The sequence below is a fragment of the Falco biarmicus genome, chromosome 3, assembly GCF_023638135.1.
Source record: "Falco biarmicus isolate bFalBia1 chromosome 3, bFalBia1.pri, whole genome shotgun sequence".
NCBI classification, from domain to species: domain Eukaryota; kingdom Metazoa; phylum Chordata; class Aves; order Falconiformes; family Falconidae; genus Falco; species Falco biarmicus.
Window position 1 is genome coordinate 62,972,127 of NC_079290.1, and position 18,493 is coordinate 62,990,619.

Below are 18,493 nucleotides of genomic sequence, written 5' to 3' on the forward strand. Positions count from 1 at the left end.
AGAGTCTAAAGGCAAGGGAAAGTCTTGATTTTTGTCATCTTATTTGCGTGTATAAGCATACAACTTAAATGGAACCAACCCCCCTTCTCCTAGGACTTGATGTTGTAGTCCAGTCCTCATTGAGTACACCGAGGCATAAAGACGGATAATTCGCATTACTTGTTGTATGGTACGCCAAGGATGGTGTCTCACAGGTAACTGTGTTTGGCTATAGCTATTAATCACCTCAAAATCTGGTAAACGTGACATATAAAAATGTTTACAAATTTAGAACAGCAACAAAACAAAACCTGACGTTAGTATATAGTAAAAGTAAATGAAGTATCTTAGTAGCAGTATCCAGTGTGACTACGTATGATAATATATTTTTTCTGGAATTCTTGTTAAATCCTGCATTGGAAGTATAATTTCATATTTTTTTATTTATAGTATTATATATATATATATAAAATTTATAAATATATAAGTATAAATAAACAACTATGTCTGATGCCAGAAAAACTATGCCACTTATTTTCACTTGCTGGGGTTTTTGAAGAATGCTGTCTTACAGGAGAATAAATTCAATTTAGAAAAAAAACCCTACAAAAGTAGTGCAGACTTGTTAGGACAGAGTGCTGGAAATGGTTTGAATTTACAGAAGTAAGTTTCAAACAAAATCTGAGGTAGTGTTGGGTATATATGCAGTAAATTTACCGTGATGGTTGTACACTTGACCAGCAAGATAACACATCCAAAAAGGAGTATTCGGGTGTACTGAAGGTAGCACACTTCTGCCTAACATAGGCCATTTGGTCAGTTTGAACATATTCCAGGAAAACTTTACTCTCGCAGTAATTGACTGACCCAAGTTCTTAATTACTTTTCCATATTATCAAGCTAAGCTATTTGATTCTTTGCCTACATGTGGGTTTTTTCCCTGCATTTCAGCAGCTTCCTCTTTTCATTCCAGTGTTTTGGTAATTCAGCAAAGATTATGTGGACACCTGGTAAATGATCTTCCCTTTTTAACCGTTATGATTAGGAGTTATTAGGGAAATGCAGTATGTCTCTCTTTGCTTTTGTTAAACAAAACCCAACCTCAGAATTAAGTCTTCCAGACATTTTCCTCAGTTACCCACAGAAAACATCTTCGGTATTTTTATTTTTTTTTAGTAATGCACACTGGGAGCATGGATTGGTAGGAGGTGAGAAAATAACATTCCATTTCATACTCAACTTTATAGTCATGCACAAGTAACACACAAATGATTTTTTTTAAGGAATGGATAAGCAATTGCCAGTGTACAATGTGCTGATACCTTGTTAATTATCAGCTATAAGTCTTTTAAAGAAAACCTCATAATTGATAGCCACCTTCTTGTTGATAATCACTGATAATATAAAGCTAATCTGGTCTGCAGTGGGTATAGAATGCGGTATCTGTGTTCATCAGCTGTAAATGAAACCTCAGTGTTCAGTGAATCCGACAACGAAATAATTTCTAGAAAGAATACCTTTTTGAGTAATCATTTCTTCCTAAATGTTACTTCTGGGAATTGGCTGAGGTTAAAGATATTCAGCCATTTTACCTTACCATTCCTGGGGTTTGCACTGCTTTTTTTTCTTCTCTCTTAGCTAAAGGGTAAACTTCTCTGGTAGGTTTTTGGATTGAGAGGAGGGATGAGATTGGGGTGGTAGTGGAAGGAAAAATAGGATTGAAACATAATTTTAAGAAAGTATTTTATTTCTAGACAACATTATTTTGTCTCATACATGATGCTGCTGCACCTGCTTTTCCCCATCCCTGTGCTTCACGGAGGGCTCCGCTCAAGGCCAAGGCAACCTCAACCTTCCTGACCACCCTTCACCATTGACCCCTGAGCTACCACTCATGCCTAGACCTCTCCTTCAAATGTGTCCTGCCTGTGGAAGGTTGTATTTGTCCCATGACAGTTTTCTCCCCCGCTTCTTTGGTTTCTTCGGTGTGGGAAAAATTCTGGTAATATCTAGAAAGGATCAGGTGATGGATTTATTGTCTTAACTCGTAAGTAGCAGGAGGAGTGTGATGGTGCTGCCTAAGGCCACAAAGGAAATTTCCTGGGTTACGAAGGCATGGATTCTTTGAGTTGAAAGGAGTGCACACGTCAGCAGAGAGCATCAAGGACTGGTTTTTTTTAATCAAAGAAAAAAACCCTAATTTTGCATTTGTGAAGGAGCTTATTAAGAGCAAAATGATTGTGCTTGTACCTTGCAGGCACTGCTGCTGTGGTGGCAGAACCTGTAATGAAAACAAGGCTCTCTGCTTTGATCATGGCTTGTTCTTGACTGTCTGGCAGTTAATGCTCTTATAACAGGAACATGATGGTAGCTTCTGAAGGACCCAATGAAGAAGTTTACGGCTGACCTAAAAATTAAAGAAAGGGAGACCCTTTGAAAGAGAGTGAGTGTGTGTCATAGTTGGTCAGACATTGTATTGGCCTGTTATTGAGGTCTGATGTCATATAAGAAACTCGGTTTGAAAACAAGTAAACTTGAAAGGTAACCTTAATATTTAGCCCACAATACAAACATCTCAATCTGTGTTCTTAGGAGCTTCTGTCCTGTTTCTCATGCATGAAATACTCCTGTTTTTCTTCACTTCCCTTGAGCGCTGTTTTTGGTGGGCATGACTCCAATATGTCAGAGCAAAAGTGTAGCTAGCAAGAGTGAAGAGTCACGACAAGGTACCGTGAAGAGGGGGAGAGTAGCAGAGCTTGGGGCGCTGCTGGTGCTCCTGGATTTTAGTGGGGTTTTTTGGCAGGTGCAGTTCCCTTGTGTCTTCCACAGCGTGTTTTCGTACCTTCCCTTCTGTGTCTGTGATGGAGAAGTGAATTGATGTGCATCTGCCCATTGTATCAAGATGCACCTTATGAGTGAGGAAGGGCAAGGAGAAAAACATGCCCCTTCTTGTCAACTTCTGATGCTGCTTGACTTGGGGATCATAAGTGGTTTAAAGATCTCTTTAATGATGATACACTAATATATTAACAAGGAATGTCCTCGTATCTCCTTTGAATGGAAGGGTTGTTGTACTTGATTTGTTTGCTGTAGTTGTAAGCTCTCTGGAGTAATGACCTTTCTTATGCGGCTTATAAAGTACAGTGTTTACTGATGGTGTTCTGCAAACTGCTGTAGAAAAATAATATGGGGGTAATGTAGCGCACCTACCTCTTCTGTTCTTTTTCTCTCACCAATGTAATAGAACGATACAGTTATAATTGAAGGAGATACTGGGCTAACATAGTGTAAATGGTGTTGTTTTCAAGGAATTAGATACCATTTATCAAATACTAAAATATTTTTTAATTTTCCTTTTGATTTTCCTTTTAAAATTCCTTTTTAATTCTGTGAAGATGGATATGTCAAAGCTTAGTTTGAAAATACCTGCTTTTATATAGCTATTAACTTAATTCTGAGGATGTTTAAAAATACATAGGTAACATGCACGTAGAGACCAGTAATGTTCCAGGCACATGCTCTTTAAAAGCTCTGTCATAGTTTAGTTTGCTTCAGATATTTCTTGAGCAGAGGAGCTAAAATTAGATTGGTTGCAAGTAAATAAAAAAGAAAACATTTTAAAATTTGATCTAAGTTTAGTCATGTTTTTTAAAAAATGCTGAAAACAAAGGTATTTCTCCCATTTTGAAACTCAGATATTAGTTATTGCAGTGTTTTCTGCAATATTTAGTGGGGTTTAGGACTTCAAATTGTGGATTCAGTTGATTATATGATAAATATAGTTTTCACTGGGAACGTGGGATGTGTACAGCTCTGCTGATTCAGAGAGGAGCTGGAAAATGCCTCTGAGACATCGTAATTAACTTTATTATTTTTTAAAGTGTCATGATTTTTGAGATTGCAATCTGTGCCTTTTAAAAGGTCGAGTTTTGCGATGCACAGAGTACCATGTATTGAACAGAGACGAATATTGAATGTCAGCCACTGTTCTGTAGTAATGAATGTGCTTATGAATGGCTGTGGAAAGTTTAAAGGTTATTATCTCGTGTTTGTTTACTTTGTAAAGATAAGATTTCAGAGAAAATCAAAGGGCACTGTCTGGAATTCCCAGTCACTGCAGTTCCATGGAGAGCATCGATCCCTTCCTAGAGGTTGCCAGGGACTCATTATCTCTCCGTTCATTGTAGGCTGCTGATGAAATCTCCAATATTTCAGGTTTGAGATTCTTTTATTGTTGTTTTGGCAGTTTGTCAAAATTAAATGGCTTAACCAAATCAATGTGCTGTCTTGCTTGTTAACATCTACATTTCACATGTCCATATATTTTTTCATTTTGAATGTAGTCAGAATGGAATGAGCCACAACAATGACAAAAAGAGCCTTTTTGGCCTCCTCAGCTCTGAGACTGTAAGAAAACTTTCCAGAAAATAAACTTTTGTCAATTATGTAATCACAGCTTCCACTGAGATCAGTGAGAATTGCACCCATATACCCATGGATATGAATCCGTTGCTAAAGAATAGATGCAGCAAGGTCAGAGACAGAATATAAGCGATGATGATTATGAACTTTACTTAGTTTAGGACAACAGTTTGTGTATTTGGCTGTGTGTTTTGGTGACACAATTAATTTCATAGTTAAGAATAAAGAAATTACTTGCTGTTTGTTGTGATGGCCTCTTTTTCCATGGGGTGACTAAACTTTTCTCACCAATTTAAGTTGTAGTGATATGTGGCTTTAGATGCATGTTTATCATTAGCTAAAATAACACAGCTGTTAAGAAAAGGTTTACTGCCATACTTGTTCTGCATGCTAAGCACATTCTGTGTACATTTCAAACAAAATGCCAGTTTAATAGGCCCCCTCAGAGTTTCCAAAGGAGCGATGATGAAAGTTTGGCAAGTTTACTTGTACCATTCTGTATAAAATCTGCATGGCCATTATCTACTAGACACTTGCAATATGAAAAATGCCAGCGGTGTTTTTACATTCTTAAGAGTCTAATAAGCTACGCGTCTCAAAACTGTAAAGTTTAATTATCTGAAGCATGTATGAATATGTCAATACAGTTTTCTTATTCATGTGGAGTTATTCCTAATCTTAAATAAATTTAAATATTGGAAGTATTTAAATATAGTACATGTATTTTAACACTTCACTAGCACGCAGTGGGGTTGGCAACAGTATGTGTTTTGGAAATGCCCTCCTGTGAGCAGCCCAGGCTGAGAGCAGCAGGGACTTGAGAGGCACACTGCCTGTTACAGCTCTGCCACGTGCTGTGGGTACTTGCTTTCAATTTGACTCCAGTGACTCTTTGAACTAGCAAAATCTAGTACAGGGATTTAGTCATCTTTTGTTCTACTAAGAAACAACATGGAGCCAAAAAATGCACTTAGTCCCTGTTTTACTGTGTTGCAGTTGAAAATAATTTCATGGCTTTATCACAAATGTCATTCTATAAGAACTTGAATCCTGCTGTTCTGGGTCTAGTATTACTAATGCTAAGCATAAAACACCAAAACAACCCGACTTTTCTTTTTTTAATCAAATCATGAAATATAAACCCAATGTATTTTGCTTCTTTTTACTTTTTTCTGTTCTTTGAACAATTAGAATTCAAGTTTTTCTGCCTTTCTCCGTCACCATGCTGAATATTTTTGTAACTTGTAAGCTGTGTTTTAGTGCCCAGAGCTATTTGTACTATTTCTGAATGACTACTGATTTAGTCAAATTACTGTCTGAATTGAGAAGTCACGCTCTAAGGGAAAATACAGAATCCTTATTAAAATCAGGAGCCATTAATTTGGTCTCCGTTAGTTATGAGCAGAAATGTAAAGGGAAGTAAATACAAGGAAAATGGCTTGGTTTAGACACATCTGTCTATGTCCTTACCTGACACCCCAATAACACAGCAGGCTGGCAAATCCAGGTTGTCACATGTATCGTACAGTGGTGAAAAGCTGTCTGTCTGTTGCAGAATAGATGGAACCCAGTGCAAATGGCGAGGATGATACCCTGCTTCTGCTTCTGCTGTCAGTTTACTTTTTGCTTCATTTAGCTGTCCAGCCTCTGCAGCCATGCTGGTAGAGGAGCTATAGCTTTTCACAAAATTAAACTTTCCTCTTTCCAGGCAATATCTAAAGTATTTAATAATACACTTTATAATTTCCCTTTTTACCTCGCATCAGATGACAGTTTGAGGAGCTCAGGCTGAGGGAAAGGGAAATTCAGGCTCACATTTTTCACAGAGTCTATTTTGGGCATTAGCTCTGGGTGCCAAGCTTCAGAGGGACGCTTTGACTTAAAGAGAAATACTGTGCTCTTACCTCGTGCTCACTCAGGTTTGAACTATGGGATTCAGCACCTCTGTCAGGCTTTAAATGTTTCAGATTGAGTACCCCAATTTAGTTACTTTTTTTGATAAACTGACTTACATGGGCTGCCAGAGGTGAAATGAACCCACCCAGAATCAGGCAAGGAAAAGAGTTGACGGAATGCCCAGTTTTATGCTCAGCTTTCAAGACTGTCTTCTTGGGCCTCTCAGAAAATCTCTTCTTTAATGACAAGCCAGGAAATCTTTTAACCAGACCTGAACTAAACATTTATGTCCCCCTTTTTAATGCCTTCCAGACTAGTCATCTTAAGTAGTGTTTTTCATATTCTGATTTCCTAGGTGTGCTGCCTTTCTTTTTTGCCTTGTTTATTCAAGTTAGTATTTGAAAAATAAAGAGTTATTTTCCGAATATGGAGTACTTACAAAATATGGATAATTTTGTTGCCACAATGGTATGTTTATACTGATGTATCTCTACTGTAACCAATTAAGTTTTTCAGTCATAAGTGAGGAATAACTTGATCAGGATTGCTGAGTTCACAGGATAGCTAATATACTTCCACAATACACCCATGAAGTATATGATACTTGCATGAAGCCAAATGTAAATGTTTCCGTTACAAGGTACTGGAGAGCAATGAGCATGCTTAATTTTGATATTTTTTCTCTGTTGATCCCTGATCAGATAATTGCTCAACAAAGCTGCAGTACCAGCAAACAATACTTACGTTATTCTCAGGGGAAAGGTAGCTTATTGATATTTCAAATGTCAGTCTTCCAGATGTATGAAACTCACTTTCTCTGCATACAACATTTCTGCTAGAAGTTTGGTACTACCTCCCTCCCATCTTGCCCTGGAAATTAATGGTGTCAGTCTGCCTAAGCACAGCAACCAAGAGATGTAAAACCTCTCCCTTTACTCACTTATGTTCTCCCATCCCTGCTGTAAATGTTTACCAGGATTTGTGTGCTTATTGTAAAGATTTTCATTGAAAATGGAATAATACGACTTCGGCACAGTTGGAAATAGGTTAATTTGTTTTCAATTACTAGCTGCTTTTCCATTCACAGGGGACTAAATTCTTTGCTCCTGAGAAGTTACAACTGAAAATTACTTGGACTGGGGGTGGTGTATTGAAAAAAAAAAAAAAAAAAAGAAAGAAAACAGAATTAACTTCAAATTACTGGGTTTAGCTGAGTTGGGATGACAGTGTCCTGTTAAGGCCACAGTATGAAACAAAACCTTGTTTAAGCAGCTGCAGGAAGCTTGCACTTCCCTGTAGTGTGCCTTGGTTTCAAAATCTTTATACTTGTTTACTGGCAGCTTTTTTTGTGTCATAGTAATGATAAGCAGACCTGACCTGGGGAAGTGGGGATGTTACTAACAAATAAATAGGGAGATTAAAAGAAAAAAAGCATGGTTTATAATGGGTATGTGACTGTGTGTTGTATTTTAAGCTTGAATTCCGACAGCAGGTACAGTCAAGTACAGTTGAGTTATTGTAGTCTGAAAATGTGAAATGTGGGTGCTTTTAGTTACCTGGCAGTGTTGTGTTTTAATGAAGAAGCCAGTTGTTTGCTCTTGCTGTTTGCTGCAGGAATATAGAGCTGATGTCTTAGCAGGGAGAAAAATAACTGAAGGAAATGCTGGATGGAAAAATATGTTAGGTATTGCTCTGTGTGATAGCATGAGTGTTTGAGGTCAGTATTATTCAAGCATTTGGCCAATTAGATGCTGGCTGTGATGTTTTTCTGCTAATAAACAACTTCTCGTGTAACCCTTTAATCATATCGCCCCTAGGTATCCACAAGTCTTCTATGGAGAAATATTTACAAAGATGAGTGATTTAATTCTGCCTTTAAGAAGACCTTTCACAGCTAAGACATATGCATACCTGCTAGTGGGTATCGTGTGCATGCATTTCTGTGCCACTTTTACATGAATATTAGTGATTTTCCCTTTTCACAAGTATTGTTGCAAAGTCATAGGCAGCCAGTTGTATGTTGGCACAGAGCACGTTCCTCTAAACCAGACTTAGATAGGAGAAAAGTCTTAATTTTGTCTGGTAAGGGAGAAAGATCTCTCTGCAGAGCATGGTGATTCATCTTGCAGTGCTCAGCGAAGCCAGCCAGCCAACAGGAAGCTGCTGAGCTGCTGAAACTTCTCTGCATAAGCTTTCAGCTTCAAAAAATACTTCTCTGCTACTTGATTGGGGTATTGTTGTTCTTAGTCATCAGAGCCCGGGATCTCACCGTGTACCTCTGCCATGTGTGTAAGAACACAGCCTATTGCTGTAGGAAAAACTAGATGAAACATAGGTTTTCTTCAAGTGCTGGTAAGTCATTAGTCATTCTTACCACCTCTGACTGCAAAGTGTCATGAAGTATCTATTTCTTTTGAAAACTCTCTCCCTTGCTTGTAAGTCTCCCCTGTTGACTTACAGCAAGAAGCAGCTGTTGAAGACGCCAAAGATTTTTGTTCTCTGGTAGCCTGGTGTCAGTTCAAGGAGGAGATGATCTTTTCAGCAGGTGAAAGAGGCTGCTGAAAGCTTATGAGGGTTCTGTGCTTGGTAACTTCTTCTGCCAGGGCACTGGGGGTTTTCCTCTTGCATTTCAGCTGAGGAAAGCTGAAGAATAAGTGTATTTGTGCATGTGCTTTGAGATGACCTATTGGAAACCAAAGGTAAAAACTAAAAAAAAAATTGCTAGGAGGGCCATGTGATCTTTTCTGTAGGTCAGCGTACAGTGACTGTAAGCCCCAGGATTTTCATTTCAACACTGGGCAGCACCTAATAACGCATTACAGCATTGTATGACCCTGGGGTATGGGACCAGTACTGCAGCCATTGCTGTCTGTGGTGTTTATTGTCCTGCTTTTTGCTGCTAGTTAAGAAATAACATGATCTGAATCACTTCTTGATAGTGACAGGTGCGGTCTACCAGTGTATGGTCTCTGTTTCTTCACTAGGTAGAACTCTAGCAGCTGCTTTGGGCAGTCCAGAGAGAGTTTTGGTAATATCATGTCTAAATTGGCCCTTTGTATAGATCCTCAAAACATGCTTTCATGAAATGGACTTCACCTGAAGTGAATGTCATTGCAGAGTTGATGTCACATGGGACCCAGGGCCATTCTGGTTCTTCACTTGTCGTCTCATGATACTTAAAGCATCTCATGTGGTTTACAGAAACTCAAATACGAGACAAATCCTTAATGGAACATGAAGATGTTGAACCAAGTTTTTGTGATAAAGATGTGTCAGGTGGCTCAGTTCTCATTAGTTTGCAATTGATGCAGTTCTTAGTGAGCACATCTGAGGCTGGACAGCCTGTGGTTCAGAGCTTGGTGCTGGTCTTTCGTGGGCTCAGCTGGAAGGGAGGGTATGGGAGTGTGGCTCCTGGTTGACTCTAGTTGTAGGAAACTGTAATCTCAGGCACTCCTCAGTGAGAGGAGCAGCAGCAAGCCTTCTTGGGGTTTATGATCTCCATAGGTCTGCTCTGACAAGTATGCCACAAGCTGTCTTCTGTTTTTGGTCACTCCCTAAATTAGTAAGGAAATCATTGACCCTTGGGCTTCACCTAGTAACAGTGAATGCTTGAAATCTTACATGTGATGTGTGGAAGCCCAACAGGGGAACCTTCTCAGGATTTACATTCTGCTTCAAGTTTCTGTTATTTCAGTGGTGACCCTGAAAAACCATCATTTTATAAGCAGAGAGCAGACACCTGCTCCACATCTGTTCCTTATGTTCATCTGCCTTCTGAAGCTCTTTGCCTGTTGTTACAGTTACCCATCTTTTGTGTTCTTTGCCAAAAAGTTTGTGGCTTTTAGTTGTCATTTCAGGAGACAGAAGGATAGCAAGAAATCTCCTGTGACTAGCAAGGTAATGTTAGTTGTGGCTTTTGATGGTATTACTTCTACTGCAGAGCATTTTACAGCCTCAGGCGTTCGGATAATCTTGACTTCTCTCCTGAGCTCTCCAGCCATTTTTCTACTCTGTTGGAGCATCAGAGAGGCAGATGGGCAGTACTGTATCCTCCTAAGGTCTGTTTTAGCTGTAATATATGAAACAGAAATGTATTTTTTGCCTTCTTCCTTGTCCTCTACTCTTACAGTAGCTTTAATATTAGAAAGAAAAAAGTAGTAACATGTTCAAGGGATTCAGTGCTTACAGTTTTCTTTGCAAAATGTTTATTGAAAGTATCAAAGATTCAAACAATTATGTTTAGTATCCTAAGTGTATTGTTGAAATTTAACTTCAGAAGTGATCTTGTCAGGTTTCATGGCTTTGTAATCCATAATCCAGTTGAAAATCTGGTAGCGCTTATCTGTATGGAAAGGAGAAAGTCTTTTCTGACTTTGTGGTGGCTAGTAAAAAATGATGCAAACCACAGTCATGTTTTCTAAATCAAATCTTTTGAGACTTCAGTTCATCTGTAGTTCTCTCTGACTGATCTTAGCCCTGGGCATTTAGCGGCTGTTAGATAGGGGTTTAGTGCATCTGAAGGATGTGTAAAACTGAGCTGTGTAAAGGTGCTTGAGTTTCTGAGATAGAGAGCCTGGATTGTTCAGGTTTGACAGAGTAGATGCTCTGCATGTAACTGCTCTGTTTTGTGACAGTAGTTTTTTGGTCAGACATAAATCAAGTGAATGCAGTGCAAGAGAGAATCCCATTGAACTGATTCTGAACTTCTAAAAAATACTGTTTGATAAGACATAAATGCTTCTGTAGATAAACTGTCTCAATAAAAACTTATAAGATCAAATAAGTATTGCTTTTAATGAGATACTGTGAGGCAGTGTCTTCAGTTAACTAGAAGTATGTAGCCTGCATTTCAAATTGAAGAAGAAGCCAAAGGTAGTATACCCTTGTCCACTGGGTTTTGGGTGCAAATATGAAAGCTGTGATTTTCTGTGATGCCAGGATTATTAAAAAACCCCTTCCCAACACTCCCCACACCCCCCACACCCAAAAATAACCACATCGTGCAGTTGACCTCTTGTGCCATCATCTGTTTGCCACGTGAATCAAAGGAGTGCCAGCCAGCCATGCGGGAAATGTTTTTAAATTGTTCTGGGGTTTGAAAACTTAGAATTATGGGTGTTGCCTTTCAGATGTCTTTGAGTTTAAAACTAAAAGATGGGACCATACACCATGACAGAGTGAGAGCAGTGGTGTGGTATGATTTTCATGTTAGCATATGAAAATGAACATGAGATTGGAAATCTCATTATTCCAATAGTTCGTGAATGTTGAAGTTCATCAGACTGTCTGTGAGGGGGGAAGAAAGAAAATTAAATCAGTGCTACAGCCCTCTGTTTCTATCTTATGTAAGTATAGCAGCTATGAAAAATCCAAATTTCTGGAAAAGAAAGAATGTTTATTGTAAAGACCTCTAGGAGCTGAACAAAACAACTCCTAGCCTGTATAAGGGAGGTGAATTACATCAGTTTATTTGTGCTTATCTAAGATGGTCAAGATGAGTTCAGACCTGACTTACTAAACCTTTCTAGAGTTCTTTTCCTTGCATGGGAATACACCTCAGTTCAGACCGAGGTTTTAGTTACATGTGTCTTTACTTTGGTAGCGATGAATTCCAGTGACTACAGTGACCCAAGCAACTTCCGAGACAAGATGTTGTCTAATTGAAAAGACAGGAGCCAGGCTGAACAGGATTTAACATGCCTGTTAGACCTGCCAAAACCTGCATTAGCACAAATGTCTCAGGTCTGGAGGGTGTGGGGGGTTCATGGACTGTCCTGGATCTTCAAGGATGTCCCTTTATCCATTTGAAAAATTATTTGTTCCAGTTCTTCTTTTTTTTTTTTTTTTTTCCTGGTGGTTGTAAGCAAGGCAGCGGAGGATGGCATGGGTGCCAAAGACTGCTTCGGCTTCCCATAAGTGCTAGCCAGTGCTGCTTTGTGTCTGTTCTCCTGCATCATACATTCTAACACCTGGGTGAGTTTAACTCTTTGTAATTATATGACCAGTAACACTAGTTTTCTTTCGTAGGAAATGGTAATCATTACAGAAATGAGTCACAGTACCATGAATGGTAGTGCTCAACAGCTTTTCAAATATTAGACCTTATATAGTGGAAAGGAAAAAGCTTGGTTCGCAATCTAAAGGGGGAGAGCAGTACCTAAACAGTGAGTGGTAAGTTAAACAAAAAATTAGGAGAGACAGATTGGAAGGTAAGTGTAGGAAGGGCAGATGAATCACTGAGTTGATGAGAATGACAGACTCTGTGTCATAGCAAATGCCTGCTCCATGAACAAAAGAATTAACAAGGTAGTAAATGTTGTAAACACATCTTATATAAGACCTAGTGTTTCATGTTACAGAAAGGTTTATTATGATTGCTGTAATTAAATTTGCATGAAGAAGAAAGGGGTTTTTGAATGAAAACTCTGCCCAGTGCTTTAATGCCACAAGAAGACTTAACTGAAAAAATGCATTTCATTTTGGAGTAAGAATTTGACTCATCCTTTGAAAAAAATTGCTATGGTGATAGCAAATTAAGCGTACAGAGTGTTTGGGTTATTCATAAAGTCAAAGAGACAGGTCACTCCAAACTGTAGAGAATAATAAAGATTAAAATGCTATAACATTAATTTTCGAAGTGTAAGCACTGTAGTGTGTGATGAGAAGGATCTGCATTATAAGATCAAGCCTTATAAAGCTCTATGATAACTACTGCAACCAGTAGGAAAGCCTACTGTTTACTGTTAGAGCATTTTTATTAATATATGTTAAAATATTGGTTGTTTCCAGGTGAATGAATCTGTCTTGCATTAGCTGAGGCACTTGTTGCAGTTTACCAAATTCTGTGTAAGCATAAATAAACAAACCAAATCAGTTAAGATCACTACATCATAAAATAGACTTTCTTTGTTTCTTTTGGCAAGTCTACTTAGTTTTAACCAAGTATGGTTGCAAACTTGAACCTTAGGTCTAAAAACCTTAAGAAAAATTTGAATTGGAGTTTGAACTTCACAGATTTCATCTCCGTAGTTAGAAAATGCTTCCAGACTCCAGCCTGCGCTGCATATTTATTCATGAGAAGGTAACAACCCTTTTATATTGGGTGTTATATAAACATGTGTCAAAGACCCAACGTTGTATTTTATTGAGCTACAAATAACATGTGCAGTTTGGAGTCAGACTTTTTATTTACTGGGTGCTGCTGGCATGCTGATCCCCAAACTGAATAGGCAGGAGAGGGTCTGGTCTGCACTGAGAGGAGCTTGTGAGCTTCCAGCAAGGGGGAAAACGGCTGAAAAATACTTGGCTGCCTTTTTCTTCTGCTTCTCAGCCTTCCTGATTGAAACAGACTGTGTGTACAAGGCACTCTCTTTAACAAGTAATTCCTGTAACGTAAGTATTGTTGTTTGGTGGTATGGCAAGGGAGCAGAGAGTCTTAAGGAACCCATAGCCCCTGAAAGTGCTGGGAGGAGGAGTCATTCTGGTTGTCTGCAAGGGTGTTTGACAGCAAGGGCATCCTTCCTGAGGTGCTCGCTGCTATAAAGCTCTCCTGGTCCTTGGTTTCTGGTGGGAACATGGGGCTCATTGACCTTTTGTGTTGGGGAGTTCCTGTGCTACACTCCAAGCATCTGTCCCCATAGTCTCAGACAGGAATGACTGCCTTCCTAAGCAGGTTTTGTGAATATAGGTCTTAACTGGCTTTGTAGCATTTTTTTTTTTTCTCCAAAGAACAAGTAAAAAGTGCTGAGGCTGCACCTGGAATTTGAAAAAGAGGATTTTGAATCTGATGTAGAATTTCCTTGTGGAATTTGGCTTGAAAATCTTAGAATTTGGACCTAATCTGTAGCAAAACTGAACATTACTCAGGCAATGTAGTATTTGTCAGTACATGTGAATCCAGCTCTTAAGGTGGTTACAATTTGCCATTTTTTTCCTATTTATTGTGGATTTTTCCCTGTCTGGAGTACATTGGTGGAATTTATGTGGCTACAGTGCTTTCTGTACGAATTCTGCAAAGCAAATTAAACTTCTCTTTTTTAGCATAATGTTGCTGGCATTGACCATAAGTACAAATGAGGAAGCGGATGAGAGTTTTTAAAACATCAGATTAGAGTAATCACAATGTAAACGTGTAATATACCGGAAGAATGAAATGGTTTTCCAGTCTGATGGATTTTTCTTGTTGATTGCATTAACCTTTCATCCAAAGGTACGTGGGATAGCTTGGTGCCTGCCTTGGTAGTAGTCTTTTATGATTTTACATGATCATTACTTGTTAACTTTCTTACTCAGAAGCCAGTACTTTCTGATGTTACTCCTTTAAAGGCTGTCTTTGATCCCTTTTTTTCAAGAGTAGTCTGCACTCTTTTTTGTACTGTCTTTTCAGGTAGTAAGTTTTTGTAAAAGACAGTTGGGAAAATGTTGCTGGTTTCCCATTTATCACTTGTGCTGTAGTTGCCAGGAAATTAGCTGGGTACTATGGGCTTGTATAATGCTTGAATTCTTTTCTCGGCTTTCTGTCATATGATGTAGTCTCATACTCAAATACTAAAGAGGGTAATACAATTTCAAGCTTAAGATCACCCTCCTCTTCACTGGAAGGAGAAAGGGAAAAATATCCTGCACACACAGAAGTGAACAGAGAATTTTCAGCACACCAAGTTCATTTTTTCTAATGTTTGCTTTTTATTCCTCGGTGAATGTCTGATTCAGAGTTAAGTGATGGGGAAAAACTTCTATGCATGTTATTAAAGATAAATTATATTTCTGTTGTTGGGAAGGAGGAATTCAGTAGCTTGTTAAAAACTGATGTTTCCTCTGCCACGTAGATTTTGTTGGTTTGTTTAATAGAGCACTTAAGTGAATTCTTATGCATTGGGATTTTCTCCAACATTGAAGATAATTTTGTTCAATTGGGTTTTTAAACGTTTGAAAATTGGAATAAGAAAAGCAGCATTGTTTAGGGTCCTGGCTAGGATTTTAAAAACAGGAACAACTCGTAGTGTTCCTTATTAAATTTAATTAATTGCTACTCGTCGGCAATATGGCTGAGTTATTGTTGCAGTGAGACCAATAACTTAAAAGATTTGGAGTTCTGTATGTTCAGACATCAGTTGGAGCTTTGCCTAAGAGTAGTTTGATGATTTAATTTTTAAAAATATTTTTATTTCAAAAGGGTACTGAAGACCGTCTCACTCATGGATTTTTAAATGCTTTTGGTGTTTCCATGGCTAAATCTTTGGTAAGAGTTTAGTCAGGTTTATTGGCAGTTAAAAACAAATCTTTACTATTTGGTACCTGCTTAATGGTGAGATACATGCCATTAATTTGATCTCAGTCTGTTTTGTATTGCACAGATGTTCACATTACAAAATCATTATTGTCTACCCACAATCAGCGCTCCTATCAAGAAAAACCAATATAGGAGTGGGGAACTAAATGGGTGCCTGAAGTCTCATCTTATTCTAGAGATAGTCTTTCCAAATGAGCAATAAAGGGGACTGCCTGAAGAAACACATCTTTGGTGCATCTGAGATGTCTGTTCTACAGCTAAAGGGAATACTCCAGCCTGACCGTGCACTCACTCAGCACCAAGCCTTTATGCATTGAATAATTATTTTTAATGAATAGCGTGGGGAGTTAAATCCTTATGACTTAGTTATTTCTCAAGTGAACTGAAAGTCTGTTTCCATAGTGAATGTGAACTAGTAATTTGTGATAGGAGTTTGAAGTAATGTAATTATTCAAACCTTTTTATGGTCAGATGAAATTTGCCAAACGTTTTAGAAAGGTTTGCATTTGATTATGAGAAAATAAAGTTAAGGAGTTCTTTCTGACCCTTGGCTGAAAACTGAAGTGAATATACACAGTGGCTACCCTAAGTATTAATGTATTTAAGCATGCATGCTTGGGAAATGTGTGAAGTGTAATGTTACTGATTTCTTCAAGCTCTGTCCTCACTGTATAAGGCATAGTGCTCTTGGGTTTACTTAGAAAATGGTGAAATGAATGTGGCTCCCCCAGGTAAAATTCTGGTCAGAGTGAAGTTATTAGCAAAATTCCCACTGAATGAGCTGGGAGCAGGATTTTGCTGAAACACAAGAAATCCACTTGAAATCCAGTGCAAGGTTAAAAAAGAAACCAAACCCCTAATTCACATTTGAAAAAGTATGCGTGTCTTTCATAAACTTCATGTCCTTATTAAAATAAAAATCCATATTTTTTTTTCTTCAGTCACATCTCTTTTCAGACTATATTACTAAGTTAAATCAGAGTGAGTTTGTTTATGAAATTAGTTGCTCACTGTGTTCCTAAAAACAGTTGGTAACGCACTAATAAACACCCCTCGCTTCTGTGAACCTTTTTGTGTCCGTTTAGGTTTCCTTTGACAGGATATAATCTGTCTTTGACACAAAGTATTAAAAGTGTTAATCCTAAATAGATGAGCTGGTGATGTTATCCCCATTCAAGTAACCAGATTTTGAAAAACAAACCCCTTTTCTTGTATTTAGTTTCAAAGTGACTTGGCAACACATGTTTTTGTTTTTAATTTGTGCTGTCTGGCTGGTGGTGTATGAAAAGACTTTTAAAACCCAGGTGGAGATGCTGTCTCCGTTGTTTTCTTGTCCTGGTGAGGGGAGAGCTATGAGCTCTCATACCAAGTATAAACGGAGGTATCGAGAAATGTAACCCAACCCGCCAGGAAGGCTGCGGCACTGACAGAAATCCTTTACAGCTTGCTCCTGAGCTCTCGCCTGAAACGCTCCCTGGGGCAGACCACCAGCCCCTGGGTCGGTTTGCCCGACAGAGGCAGGGAGGAGCAGCCCGCCCGGCCCACCTCGGTGGTCGCCCCTACCTGAGGGAGACGCGCTTCCAGCCCGGGAAGCGTATGATCCGTTGTGCTCTTAAGGACAGAGTGACGGGTGGTGCTGTGCCCGGCTGGGATTGAATGACTAGTGTGGTCTTAACCCGTGCTTGGGGAAGGGGAGAGGGGCTGCTGTCCCAGAGGTGGCCCCGCGGGTGCGCGGACCGAACCTGCGGAGAGCCCCGCGCGAGCGCGTGGAGCAGCGGGGGGAGCGCACCCGTCCGCGCTCGGCGGGCACGGCGCCGGGGTGGGAGGGGGCCCTCTGCTGAGTGAGGGGTCTGCTGCTGCGAGGGCAGGGCGAGAACAGCCTGCTGTATTTCCCCCCTGCTTTCTCAGTGAAAGGCTAAAAACCATTTCTCAGCCCTTAAGGAGGGACAAGAGGGACTGAAGGTCCTGGGTTGCTTCTGTCGTATCTCAGTAGGAGGTTTGGGTTGGTATATAGGAGTTTTGGGTTGTTTTTTTGGGTTTTTGTTTGGTTTTTTTTTTCAATAGCTAAACGTCATTTCTCCCTGCTATGCAGAGAGAGCAGGCTCTGTCTCAGCAGACAGGAAAATGAGGCAGCTTGATCAGCTAACGAGGTTAGCAAGTAATCCTTGTTACAGTCATTTCCACTGCTCACCGCTGCTTGAGGAAGTAGGTCTTACTGGGGATTGCCCTGTAGTTTTTTGACAAAAGGCATTTTCCTCAGTAGTATTATAGCGGTTTTCTGTTACAAATCATTTTGGCTTGGCTCTTTCTCTCCTTCCTTGCCTTACCTTCATTTCTGCTACTGATTTCTTTCAGAATTTATCTAAATGGCTTTCCACAAACCCTGAGAGATCATACCCCTCAAAGCTGAATTGCATTTCTTAACTCGTACTCCTCCTAGAGAGCTGTCAGGAGGTGGGTTTACATTCGGAGCAAAGATTGCTCGTTTCACCTCAGCAAGTATTTTTAGTTAAGCATTTTTTCCTCTAGGCAATTTCAGATGGTCTCTACTGGATCTTTAATAACATACACACTAGTAAGTTTTATTTTAAGTTGTTATTTGTAGTTTTACTATAATTTGGAGATAGCCGGAGGCTATACCTCCTGTAAGAAAAATATTTTAGTTCTCCTTAACGTGAAGGAACTTGCTCCATTAACTGCATTTGACTTAATGTTGTGAGCTTAAACACTAACCTGAAAGCTGTTAGTCAGACCTCTGGTTTAAAGCAACAAGGGTGTAATCACAAGTCAAATTGAGGTGGTAGCATTAGGTAGTTAGCAACTGGGTTTAATAGACTCTGCTATTGTACATTTGGTTATGACTTTCCTGTTGATAAAATTATTTTTTTGAGATTCTTTGGGTTT

At 39.2% G+C, this 18,493-nt stretch overlaps 1 protein-coding gene across 3 annotated transcripts in view; it reads left to right on the forward strand.

Moving 5' to 3' along the window:
- The window catches only part of LDLRAD4 (low density lipoprotein receptor class A domain containing 4), a 294,829-nt gene that overhangs the window by 67,494 nt on the left and 208,842 nt on the right, over positions 1–18,493 (forward strand). Inside the window, exon 1 of one of the 3 annotated variants that reach the window (XM_056332541.1) lies at positions 14,384–14,506. The exons of the other annotated variants lie outside the window; for them this stretch is intronic. The gene's annotated coding sequence lies outside the window, so the exon portion shown is untranslated. Of the gene's footprint in view, positions 1–14,383; positions 14,507–18,493 lie in introns of those variants that run through there. 3 annotated transcript variants of the gene reach the window in all.